Below are 14,292 nucleotides of genomic sequence, written 5' to 3' on the forward strand. Positions count from 1 at the left end.
GTGTCCATAGGTTAGTTAGATTTAAGTAGTTCTAAGTTCTAGGGGACTGATGACCTCAGGATTTAAGTCCCATAGTGCTCAGAGCCATTTCAACCATTTTTGATAAGTTACTTAATGAAGACAGACTTAAATTATTGGATACTTTGCTTTTTCCGAAGAAGTAGCCTAACGTGGCTAATGTCTCTCGGAGGTAGTGCTCTCCTAGATTGTAAGTCGTCGTCATTAAAGTGGCAATGTATGAATAATTTAGATTTTTGGTGACTCACTGTTTGTGGAGAATGTATGAATTAAATAAGGATGAATATCTATTCTACTTACAGTACATAAGAGAAAAACAAAAAAAAATAATAAATAAAATCGTTCATCCTTCAGTAGGTCTGCGTTAGGTTATCATTACTATTTGATATCAGGCTAATAAAATTATTGTAGTTATGTTGTACAGGTTTGAGGTTTTGATTTGTAATTTTATTCCTGTTTCACAACTTGGACCATGGGCTTATTGAGTTTGTTATATAAACAAAGAATACCGGCTACAGGGATGTTCCCTCATTAGCGTAAAGTTGTGCGTATAGAAAACTGACGTCTAGTGTTGATACATGTGTCACGTCATTAATCGTTCATTTTTATTAGTAAACTAAGATGACGATTAACCACAGTTTTTAATTCGATTAATAGGTTTCTTTCTAGTATTACAGATAAAGCTGTAATGTGCCGCCCGCAACTCGTGGTCGTGCGATAGCGTTCTCGCTTCCCACGCCCGGGTTCCCGGGTTCGATTCCCGGCGCGGTCAGGGATTTTCTCTGCCTCGTGATGACTGGGTGTTATGTGATGTCCTTAGCTTAGTTAGGTTTAAGTAGTTCTAGGGCACTGATGACGATAGATGTTAAGTCCCATAGTGCTCAGAGCCGTTTGAACCAATTTTTTCGTAATGTGACGTTTCATCGCTATTTCGGATTTCTTATGACATTTCTGTAGATAAACTTTCTGTTTTATTATATGACGCTGATAAAGTACATATTTTTTCTTTATTGTGATTTCACCCCTATCATGTTCGTAGGTGGGTGGACCTTCAGCCATTGGCCATTAGGCTACACACACTTAGGCGCTAGTATTGTAAACGTGACGTCTTCCAGTAAATTTTAAACGTTGTGTAATATAATTATAGTTGCGCCGTAGTATGGCGCAGTATATTTAATCCGATTATTGTTTTTGTACGAGAGGGTTGTAATTAGTTGTATGCTTTAAGAACTAAATCTATTACTCTGTTAACGCTGTGTAGTAATACCATTTTGAAGGCAGCTGGCAGTTCGCGTCTGAGAGCGAGCACAGGTTCTCACTCTGCTACTGGCTCCCTCTGGTGCATTTACCTTTAAGCTGTTGTGACTTCATGTATTAGTTGTGGTGGTGCCCCTACGGGGCAGGTCCGTCCGCCTTGGTGCAGGTCTTATTACATTGGACGCCACATGGGGCGACCTGCGCGCCGGATGGGGATGAAATGATGGTGAAGACAACACAACATCCAGTCTATGAGCGGAGGTAATCCCCAACCCAGCCGGGAATCTAACCCCAGCCCCTTAGGACGGCAGTCCGTCACGCTGACCATTCAGCTGTCGGTGCGGACAATATTTTCTATGAAGGTATGTAACTGTTTGGATATAAAAATAAGAACTATGCTCTCTGTATGTGAGAAAATGTTCATTATAAAGAAAGTTCGTAACAACTATTGCAATCTGTTTATAGGCGATGGTTTGACAATGGACGTTGTGTCCAAAACTAATCACCGCAAATAGAGGATGCTTCTCATTGCAAGTTCGACGGAATTACAAGTTGTAGCTTCAATAAACGTTGAGTTGCTGACCTGTTGTCCTGAAATAAGGCTGAAGCTTCATAAAAATCAAATAGTTAACAGGCAGTTAATCCATGTTCTTTACTAGAAAACTATTGCACCGAAGAACCATCTATTCAGTTCGGTTTCTGAGACTAATTGCAGGTACATTAATTCTTCTTTTCTCACTGATTAGAGTTCCTTGTAAAAGAGGGTATTCAAATTCTACGAGTATTAATATCAATATAAAAGATTACCAAATCGAATTCTTACCTATCTAGAATTTTATCACCCAGGGAACTGTGTGCGAATGTTCCTCTCGTAGCTTCGCTTTGATGGTTGACATAATGTAATAAATGGACTTGTTAAACGTTTTCCATCATGAATTTTGTACAACAGTTTCAGTTTTGTTACCCAGTTGATTGCTTGTTTCGTGGTCGAGGACGCAAAAGCGCTTAGTGGCACCCACCTGGAGGTAACAGAGTCCGATCCCCACGCTGACAGAAATTAGCAGCCACGAACGGAAGAGATGTCGACATTCAGATTGCCTTTATTCCTATTCTACTCCGAATCTGAGAAAGCTTATCTCCGGCAGGACGGTGGTCTTCCACGCGGAGGTGTTTCATATCTATTAATGGAATACATTTTGTCATAGATATTTGGCAGACAGCATGAGGTACTCAATGAACATACTGTTCTCTGTCTCCTGTTATGAAATGAACGAAAAAATATTTAAATGTGATTCATCGTAGAGTAAATTTTAGCCTAGTGCTGTCCTTGAAGACTAAGCTATGTGTCGATATCGAGTATCAACTGTTTCGATTCCTTCCTGACGCCCATCGATAGGTACACAAACGAACCGATGTACGGGTCGTGTAGTCTTTGTACTCAGCTACTCTACGCTCTCAAGCATCTGACACGTCATACTGGTACGTGACACGCAACGACAAAACGACTCTGTCCCTCACACAATAAGAAAACGGAATTACAGCATTGCTGCCATTCTTTACACATCACGAACACAGTCTACTGTAAGCTCTGTTAAAAGTTTCCTTCAGCTGTATTAAATTAAAGATTGTAAAATAAGTGAATTTGAAAACTACTACCTCAATTATTTTTACACAAAAGAAAATAATAAAATATGTGTTCCTCATCTGTTAAAGTTGCTACACAGAAAAGAAAGATAAGTACCAGTTGACAACAAGCGAGACTAGTGAGTTACAAGGAATCCCTTGAATGCGAGGTTGCAAATTCAATCTGTAGTACAGCTCATTTGAATGTGTTATGTTAACAAATATGGCAGTAGAAGTGTTAGTTGCTAATGACTCACTATGAGCACAGGAAGGCGACAGAAAATGAGTATCTGGGAGGTGCAGAGATCAGCCTTCTATAAGATGTGCGAGTATTATACGTCACAAAATGAATATACACTCCTGGAAATGGAAAAAAGAACACATTGACACCGGTGTGTCAGACCAACCATACTTACTCCGAACACTGCGAGAGGGCTGTACAAGCAATGATCACACGCATGGCTGAGCGGACACACCAGGAACCGCGGTGTTGGCCGTCGAATGGCGCTAGCTGCGCAGCATTTGTGCACCGCCGCCGTCAGTGTCAGCCAGTTTGCCGTGGCATACGGAGCTCCATCGCAGTCTTTAACACTGGTAGCATGCCGCGACAGCGTGGACGTGAACCGTATGTGCAGTTGACGGACTTTGAGCGAGGGCGTATAGTGGGCATGCGGGAGGCCGGGTGGACGTACCGCCGAATTGCTCAGCACGTGGGGCGTGAGGTCTCCACACTACATCGATGTTGTCGCCAGTGGTCGGCGGAAGGTGCACGTGCCCGTCGACCTGGGACCGGACCGCAGCGACGCACAGATCCACGCCAAGACCGTAGGATCCTATGCAGTGCCGTAGGGGACCGCACCGCCACTTCCCAGCGAATTAGGGACACTGTTGCTCCTGGGGTATCGGCGAGGACCATTCGCAACCGTCTCCATGAAGCTGGGCTACGGTCCTGCACACCGTTAGGCCGTCTTCCGCTCACGCCCCAACATCGTGCAGCCCGCCTCCAGTGGTGTCGCGACAGGCGTGAATGGAGGGACGAATGGAGACGTGTCGTCTTCAGCGATGAGAGTCGCTTCTGCCTTGGTGCCAATGATGGTCGTATGCGTGTTTGGCGCCGTGCAGGTGAGCGCCACAATCAGGACTGCATACGACCGGGGCACACAGGGCCAACACCCGGCATCATGGTGTGGGGAGCGATCTCCTACACTGGCCGTACACCTCTGGTGATCGTCGAGGGGACACTAAATAGTGCACGGTACATCCAAACCGTCATCGAACCCATCGTTCTACCATTCCTAGACCGGCAAGGGAACTTGCTGTTCCAACAGGACAATGCACGTCCGCATGTATCCCGTGCCACCCAACGTGCTCTAGAAGGTGTAAGTCAACTACCCTGGCCAGCTAGATCTCCGGATCTGTCCCCCATTGAGCATGTTTGGGACTGGATGAAGCGTCGTCTCACGCGGTCTGCACGTCCAGCACGAACGCTGGTCCAACTGAGGCGCCAGGTGGAAATGGCATGGCAAGCCGTTCCACAAGACTACATCCAGCATCTCTACGATCGTCTCCATGGGAGAATAGCAGCCTGCATTGCTGCGAAAGGTGGATGTACACTGTACTAGTGCCGACATTGTGCATGCTCTGTTGCCTGTGTCTATGTGCCTGTGATTCTGTCAGTGTGATCATGTGATGTATCTGACCCCAGGAATGTGTAAATAAAGTTTCCCCTTCCTGGGACAATGAATTCACGGTGTTCTTATTTCAATTTCCAGGAGTGTACATATATGGATATGGTGTCGTCCGAAAGAACAGACACCATATCCATATAAGTATATAATTCTGCCAATTCCGGCCATTACCTTCTTCTTCTGTGCGGATGCTCATATATTACCCGAACTCTTACGGGACTTGGTAAGGACGTCTTCCACCAGTAATGAGTGTGTTGGGTAGGGACACTACGAATGTAGTGTGTGGACATGTAAGGTAAGAACATGGGTCTCGCGGGAGGCGTGCGCGAGACAGTCCCTGCAGTCGCGCTCTCCTCTGTGCCCACGGTGGCTCAAATAGATAGAGCATTTGCCATCCAAGCAAGAGATCCCCGGTTCGAGCCCCGGTCTGGACACACATTTTCACCTGTCCCCGTTGATATATATTAACGCCCGTCAGCAGCCGAAGGTATTAATATAAAATTCCAATTTCAAAATGAATATCGGAGACACTCAAGAAAAGCTCAAAACAAACCATTTACTTGCACCATGAGCACTGAATGAAAAATGGCGCCCCATATTGATCACAAAGGTTCGCACCATCAACACCGAAGGCGAACTCCTTCGGAATTACAAACCGTGCAGTGTTCATCTAGGTATCCGCTCTTAGACAATGCATATAGAATCATATTGCTGTAACGGGCTGATGAGAACTGATGTGACAACATGTAACTCACGGCAAAACAGTCTGTCGTGGAACTTATAGTTAAACTGTCTATCCTTCGAGGTGTAGCTGCAGATAGTGAGACAATATGTTTTCTAGACACGGAAAAAGCAAACGTCCAGTGGCTGTATTTATCCAGTGGTTCCAGGTGGTATGAAATGCAATGTCACACAGTTTTGAGGAGAGATTGTTAGCTGTAACGGAGTATAATTTTTATACGTAGACCATGAATCAAGCAAACGCAAGTTATTTCGATGAGCTACTGGCCAAAAGCAGTGCTCATACCATGGCTGTTGTTCTACTAAGTCCATTTCACTAATTTTGCTTACTGTGACGTAAATATTCCATACTATCGTTGCAAGATCACGTACATGAGGTGAATAGTAGATGGAAGAGCACTTTTATCTTCTCGTAGCACAATAAATAACTTCGCAGCCAATTTTCCATCTTTATTAACAGTCGGCATAATTGCATACAATGCGTTAAGGCATTGAGGTTAGTTGATGTTGACACAACTCTCTTGGTACCTCTAGTTTCCAGGGTTGCTTTCACATGCCATTCCTCTCCAAATCCCGGTTGGTCGGAGTTTTCTACTGAACGACTGGATAAGTCTCTGGCCGATTCCGCAGTTTGCTGTGCATCGCCAAGCTGACACTTAGTTTGAAGTTTAGTTATCTTACGTCTTCCAATTCTGTAGCACTGCTTGAATTTACGCAACTATCCACCGCTTCCTTGAAATCTCTGTATCTATGTCGCGCGCAACTTAATGTGCATAACGTGGTATTGCACTGTTATGCGTATCCTGTAATTTGTATCGAGCACCCTTGAAAGTCGCAAACAGCAGTTTTTGTAACAAGTGCGCCTTTTCCTCCTCGAATATTCGTAGTTTTCCCTATGCACCGAACCGTCATATTGCTGCGGATTTATTCAAACTCTGTTCACAATTGTTTTTTTTTACCATGCTGTGGATGATCTGCCATGTACAAAATTATGTTTTGTACCTACTCCTTAGACAACGACTGTCCTTTACTACGTTTCAGTGAGATGGTATTTGTGGCCGCCTGTCCGACAAACATCATGAACTACTTCGCTCGACACCTGTTTCACTATCACTTTCACTTGTTAAGCACATATCGTCATCATTGTACTCCTCGCGTACATTGTTCGCAGAGTCGAGTTTATACAACACCACACGTTTCACTGACTCATCCTGCAGAAGCGCTAATGTTTCATCTGCCACTTCTTTCACGCCCTGCGAAATTCTCTGGGTTCTCTTCTGACGAAGCGTCAACTTCGGCAACTTGTGCTGTGTTCTGTGGAAACACTTGCTGTTTGTCGAATTTAGATAATTTACGCTAATTAGCCCCTCCCAATTGTCACTATCGTACACATCGTTAAGTAGGCGTTTTATTATATTTCTCATAGTAACCGATTCGTACTACTCACCATTAATGTCTGTCAGAATGAAGCAAATAGAAACAATGAGATGAATGAACAAAAAATTGATGGTTTGTTAAACATTGTACCAATAATAAATGATTAAGACTGTAGAGATATGACATAGGAAATATTGAGCATAGCTTCACCACTCGCTGCTTTGAGAACTGTCGGCTTCAAGATGGCAGACATAAACAACTCATCGTAATCCAATATCCCTTTCGTACTCCGATTCGTTGACTTCGCCAAACAAGGTCCGTTGTCAGTAGACTCAACCTATCTGTGAAAGCATATGACGGTAGGCGGCAAAGCAGTGCAATATCAGTGGAACAGTGAATTCGAACGAGGCAGAAGTGATCGATATTCTGAACACTGGTTTGTTGTACCGAGAAAATATTTCACCGTGTAAAGGGGATGCTGCTAAGGCAGTGGCCTGTGTGTGTAACCACTGTACAGAAACAAAAAAGGGAGGTGTTCATTAACAGTGAGTATTGGACCGTGAACACGATCACAGAATAGGACGGCCACCACCTGGTCTTGGTAGCTGTATCGGGTTATCGTAGTGCAGGGTGTTAGCTCGACACGTAATGAATGGGCAGTCTGACGTTGCTTGGTGACGATGGGCTGGTGACGTGCGTGCCACTGAGCCGGCTCGCAGTGCCCAGAAATCAGAAACCCCTCTGACTGCAGTGGAAAGCGAACACTGCAAACGTCGTGCTAAGTGGCACAATTCATATTTTCGGATTAGCTAGCTTGCTGAGTGACAAAATGTAGCTCTACGTACAAGTCTACTTCAAACTCGTCTAGACATAGCTGCTTACCTGCAAGACGCTACCATGTTGATTGCATAACGTCAGACTGCACTGTTGAACGGCGTAGCGGACAGACTAATCCTATGATTTGGGGAGCTATTGGTTACTCGCGCCATTTCATCTCTTACGAGTTGAAGTGCTTAGCACACAAGACTCGCATTCGGGAGAACGACGGTTCACATCCGTCACCCAGATTTAGGTTTATCGAGATTTCGCTGAATCGCTCCTGGAAAATGCCAGGCTGGTTCATTTGAAAGGGCACGCTCGGTTTCCTTCCCCATCCGTGAAATTATCCAAGCTTGTGCTCCCTCACTAATGACCTCGTTGTCGATGGGACATTAGAAACTATTCTTCCTTCCTGCCTGCTTACGAGCTGAGGACACACCGCTAAAACCGGATGAAACCGGAGATAAACTCAGCCGAAATTTTTTCGAAGAACCTAACGGTGTTCCAAAAAGGTAGGCTAAACACGGTTGGCGGTGACGCGTTTCTTGCTGTTAGAAGTAGTTTACTTTGTCGCGAAATTGAAGTGGATAGTTCCTGTGAGTTAGGATGGGCAGAGGTCATTGTTGGCAACCGGATTAAAATAATAATTGGATCCTTTTACCGACCTCCCATTTCAGATGATACAATTGCTGAAAGATTCAAAGATAATTAATTTCAAACACTTACCTGTTTCATTTAATTATAGTTGCTGGCGAAAATGCATGTTTAATTCCGGAGGTACGCATAAAACGTCATCCGAAATTGTGCTAAATGCATCATCTGAAAATTATTTCGAACAGTTACTTCATGTGCCCACGCGAATAGTAAACGCTTGTGAAAACACACTTGACCTCTTAGCAACAAATAATCCTGAGTTAATAACGAGCATAAAAACGGATACAGGGATTAGTGAACACAGCGTTGTCGCAGCTAGACTGAATATTCTAACCCATATTGTAACCCCCAAATCCTCCAAAAATTAACGAAAAATATACCTGTTCAAAAAATCAGATAAAAATTCACTTGGCTCCTTCCTAAGAGGCAATTTCCACTCCTTCCAAATTAATAATAATACAAGTGTAGACCAGATGTGCCTTGAATTCAGAGAAATAGTATCTGCTGCAAATTGAGAGATTTATACGAAATAAATTAACAAACGACGGAGCTGATCCTCCTTGGTACACAAAACGGGTCAGAACATTGTAGCAGAAAGAACGAAACAAACATGCCAAATTTACACAGACGCAAAATCCCCGAGAATAACGATCTTTTACAGAAGCTACAAATTTAGCGCGAAATTCAATGCGAGACGTTTATAATAGTTTCCACAACGAAACTTTGTCTCGAAACCTGGCAGAAAATCCAAAGAGATTCTTGTCGTATGTGAAGTATGCTAGTGGCAAAACACAATCAATGCCCTCTCTGCGCGGTAGCAATGGATTACTATCGAAGACGGATCTGCCAAAGCAGAGTTACTAAACACAGCCTTCCGAAATTCCTTTACAAAAGAAGACGAAGTAAATATTCCAGAATTCGAATCAAGAAACAGCTGGCATCATGAGGAACGCAGAAGTAAATACTCTCGGAGTAGTGAAGCAACTTAAATCACTTAATAAAAGCAAGTCTTCTGGTCCAGACTGCATATCAGTTAGGTTCCATTCAGAGTATGCTGATGCAATAGCTGCACACTTAACATCCATATACAACGGTTCACTCGATGAAACATCCGTACCCAAAGACTGGAAAATTCCACAGGTCACACCAATATTCAAGAACGGTACAGGCCCATATCATTAACGTCGATACGCAGCAGGATTTTGGAACATGTACTGTTTTGGAACATTATGAATTTTCTCAAAGGAAACGGTCTATTGACACACAGTCAACATGTACGATTTAGTAAATATCTTTCTTGTGAAACACGACTAGCTCTTTACTCTCATGAAGTGTTGAGTGCTATTGACAAGGGATTTCAGACTGATTCCTTATTTTTGGATTTCCGGAAGGCTTTTGACACTGTGCCACACGAACGGCTTGTACCGTGAAATTGTGTGCTTATGGAATATCGTCTCAGTTATGTGACTAGATTCGTGATTTCCTGTCAGAGAGGTCACAGTTCGTAGTAACTGACAGAAAGTCATAGAGTAAGTTGGAAGTGAATTCTGGTGTTCCCCAGAGAAGTGTTATAAGCCCTTTGCTCTTCCTTATCTATACCAACGATTTGAGAGACAATCTTTGCAGCCGTCTTATGTTGTATGCAGATGATACTCTCGTTTATCGACTAGTAAAGTCATCAGAAGATCAAAACAAATTGCAAAACGATTTAGAAAAGATATCTGTATAGTGTGAAATTTGGTAATTGACATTAAATAACGAAAAGTGTGAGGTCAACCATATGAGTGCTAAAAGGAATCCTTTAAACTTCGGTTACACGATAAATCAGTCAGATCTAAAGGCCGTAAATTCAACTAAATATCTAGGAATTACAATTACGAACAACTTAAATTGGAAGGAACACACAGAAAATGTTGTGGGGAAAGCTAACCAAACAACGCGTTTTATCGGCAGGACACTTAAAAAAATAATATATTCTTTTAGAATAATGCTGCACACTGTGGGGTCCTTACCAGATAGGATTGACGGAGAACATCGAAAAAGTTCAAAGAAGAACACCGCGTTTTGTATTGTTGTAGTTGCTGTAGTGGTCTTCAGTCCTGAGACTGGTTTGATGCAGCTCTCCATGCTACTCTATCCTGTGGAAGCTTCTTCATTTCCCAGTAACTACTGCAACCTACATCCTTCTGAATCTGCTTAGTGTATTCATCTCTTGGTCCCCCTCTACGATTTTTACCCTCCAGGTTGCCCTCCAATACTAAATTGATGATCCCTTGATGCCTCAGAACATGTCCTACCAACAGATCCTTCTTCTAGTCAAGTTGTGCCACAAATTTCTCCCCAATCCTATTCAGTACCTCCTCATTAGTTATGTGATGTATCCATCTAATCTTCAGCTTTCTCCTGTAGCACCACATTTCAAAAGCTTCTATTCTCTTCTTGTCCAAACTATTTATCGTCCACGTTTCACCTCCATACATGGCTACACTCCATACAAATACTCTCAGAAACGACTTCCTGACACTTAAATCTATACTCGATGTTAACAAATTTGTCATCTTCAGAAAGGCTTTCCTTGCTATTTCCAGTCTACATTTTATGTCCTCTCTACTTCATCTATCATCAGTTATTTTCCTCCCCAAATAGCAAAACTCATTTACTGCTGTAAGTGTCTCATTTCCTAATCTAATTCCCGCAGCATCACCCGACTTAATTCGACTAAAGTCAATTATCCTCGTTTTGCTTTTGTGGATGTTCATCTTATATCCTCCTTTTAAGACACTGTCCGCTTTGTTCAGCTGCTCTTCCAGGTCCTTTGCTGTCTCTGGCAGAATTACAGTGTCATCGGCGAACCTCAAAGTTTTTATTTCTTCTCCATGGATTTTAATTCCTACTCCGAATTTTTCTTTTGTTTCCTTTACTGCTTGATCAATATACAGATTGAATAACATCGGGGAGAGGCTACAACCCTGTCTCACTCCCTTCTTAACCACTGCTTCCTTTTCATGTCCCTCGACTCTTATAACTGCCATCTGCTTTCTGTACAAACTGTAAATAGCCTTTCACTCTCTGTATTTTACCACTGCCACCTTCAGAATTTGAAAGAGAGTATTCCAGTCAACATTGTCAACAGCTTTCTCTAAGTCTACAAATGCTAGAAACGTAGGTTTGCCCTTCCTTAATCTAGCTTCTAAGATAAGTCGTAGGGTCAGTATTGCCTCACGTGTTCCACTATTTCTACGGAATCCAAACTGGTGTTCCCCGAGGTGGGCTTCTACTAGTTTTTCCATTCGTCTGCAAAGAATTCGCGTTAGTATTTTGCAACCGTGACTTATTAAACTGATAGTTCGGTAATTTTCGCACCTGTCAACACCTGCTTTCTTTGGGATTGGAATAATTATATTATTCTTGAAGTCTTAGGGTATTTAGCCTGTCTCATACATCTTGCTCACCAGATGGTATAGTTTTGTCAGGACTGGCTCTCCCAAGGCTGTCAGTAGTTCTAATGGAATGTTGTTTACTCCCGGGGCCTTGTTTCGACTCGGATCTTTCAGTGCTCTGTCAAAGTCTTCACGCAGTATCATATCTGCCATTTCATCTTCATCTAAATCCTTTTCCATTTACATAATATTGTCCTCAAGTACATCGCCCTTGTATAGACCCTCTATATACTCCTTCCACCTTTCTGCTTTCCCTTCTTTGCTTAGAACTGGGTTTCCATCTGAGCTCTTGATATTCGTACAAATGGTTCTCTTTTCTCCAAAGGTCTATTTAATTTTCCTGTAGGCGTCCATCTTACCCCTAGTGAGATAAGCCTCTACATCCTTACATTTGTCCTCTAGCCATCCCTGCTTAGCCATTTTGCACTTCCTGTCGACCTCATTTTTCAGACGTTTGTATTCCTTTTTGCCCGCTTCATTTACTGCATTTTTATATTTTCTCCTTTCATCAGATAATTTCAATATTTCCTCTGTTACCCAGGGGTTTCTAATAGCTCTCGTCTTTTTACCTACTTTATCCTCTGCTGCCTTCGCGATTTCATCCCTCAAAGCTACACACGTTTTTATTGTCGCGATATATGGGAGAGAGTGTCACTGAAATGGTACAGGATTTGGGATGGACATCATTAAAACAAAGGCGTTTTTCGTTGCGGGGGAATCTTCTCACGAAATTCCAATCACCAGCCTTCTCCTTCGAGTGCGAAAATATTTTGTTGACACCTACGTAGGAAGAAACGAAGACCATGATAAAATAAGGGAAGTCAGAACTCGCACGGAAAGATATAGGTGTTCGTTCTTCCCAAGCGCTTTACGATATTGGAATTATAACGAATTGCGAAGGTGGTTCGATGAAACATCTGCCAGGCACTTAAATGTGATTCGCAGAGTATCCATGTACATGTAGATGTAGTTGGCACACTGAAAAGCTGTTACTACATAGGGGAGGCGTTTAAGCGCGAGAACCACGGGTACCACTGCCTCTTTAGTCTACACGTTTCTCATGTATTGGCCACCGAACATTACTGAGGTAAAACTTTTGTATATCCACTTTCTGTGGCGAACGGGAAAACAGATGCTCAGCATGTGAGGACTGTTGGTACCACCTTCACTGCGCATTTTTAAAAAATTCCTTTATTCATTTCGCCTGGTGTATAGGGCTTGCTATGCACATCAGGCAACAACAACAACTACCACTAATGTGTGCCTAGCGAATGAATATATCTGAAGACGCTAGATTAATTTTATCCCCTGTAACGTCAGGGTGGATAGTTGGTAAAGATCCAATTACTGCCTGTTGTGGACCTGATGAAGGTACAGTGTAGCACCGAAACCGGTCGCGCTGAATAAAGAAATTATAAAAACACATGGCAGAAGCTGATAACCATAAATCCTCACTTACTGAGATACAGTTGATAGGTGGAAAGTTTGTCGTGGTTCTTCAGCAAGCACTGTTGATTTTGTGAAGACGTAATTCCATGTTATGGCGTTTAGATGTTGGATTGCAACACATGGACTATACATATACGAGACCATAATCAGGCGGGTGTAATATTATACGAGATCTGAAAAATATTTGACGAGGTACGACACCAATATTTACTAACGAAAGTACGATCATATGGGGTATCAAACAAAATGTGAACTGGACTGAGAATTTCGTGGTAGGTAGGACGCAGCATGTTATCTTGGACGGAGAAAGAAGCACAAGTAATTCAAGGCCTTCATTAGGGAAGTGTACTGGAATCCTTTCTGCACATGTTGTGTGTTGATGACCGTGGAGGCGAGATTAACAGTAACATCAAGCTTTATGTAGATGATGCTACACTTATCTACTGCGAAGTACTAGCTGAGAGTTGCATAAATGTTAGTCGGATATTGGTAAGATTTAAAATGACTTGCTTTAAATATGCAAAAATGGTTCAAATGGCTCTGAGAACTATGAGGCTTAACATCTCAGGTCATTAGTCCCCTAGGACCTCGAACTACTTAAACCTAACTAACCTAGGGTCATCACACACATCCATGCCCGAGGCAGGATTCGAACCTGCGACCGTAGCGGTCGCGCGGTTCCAGACTGAAGCGCCTAGAACCGCTAGGCCACCAGCGGTCGGCTTTAAATATGCAGGAACGTAAAATGAATGCTTCACCAGACACAACAAAGTAGTATTCCATGACTGCAAAATCACTCTCATACAAATACCGAAGTTCACAATTTGTAGGGATGTAAAATGGAATGACCACATAGACTCAGTCGTAGATAAGCCAGGTGGCAAACTTCAATTCATTGGCAGAAGACTGGGAAAATGCAGTCAGTCTGTAAAGAAAATGGTTACATTAATCCGTGAGATCATTTTTAGAGAATTTCTCAGTTGTACAGGTCCCGTACCAGATAGAACTAACATGTCATTTTGTACGTGTGCAGAAAAGGGCATGTATCAGGTAAATGCTGAAGAACCTGAACTTGCAGATGCCTGAAGGTAAATGCCAATCATCCTACGAGAGCCCATTCGTTACCGATGTACAGCCAGTATTAAGCCATCTACACAGGTATTTTTCAACTCAGAATGTATTGATATCGCTGGAGCCGTGAAGACAAGACTAGAAAAAATTGCTGC

General features: G+C 42.8%; 1 protein-coding gene across 1 annotated transcript in view; it reads right to left on the reverse strand.

The window, feature by feature from the left end:
* Positions 1 to 14,292, reverse strand: part of LOC126365808 (rhodopsin) — a 499,049-nt gene that overhangs the window by 466,689 nt on the left and 18,068 nt on the right. The gene's annotated exons all lie outside the window — the stretch shown is intronic.

The sequence above is a fragment of the Schistocerca gregaria genome, chromosome 1 (genome assembly GCF_023897955.1).
Source record: "Schistocerca gregaria isolate iqSchGreg1 chromosome 1, iqSchGreg1.2, whole genome shotgun sequence".
In the NCBI taxonomy this organism is placed as follows: domain Eukaryota; kingdom Metazoa; phylum Arthropoda; class Insecta; order Orthoptera; family Acrididae; genus Schistocerca; species Schistocerca gregaria.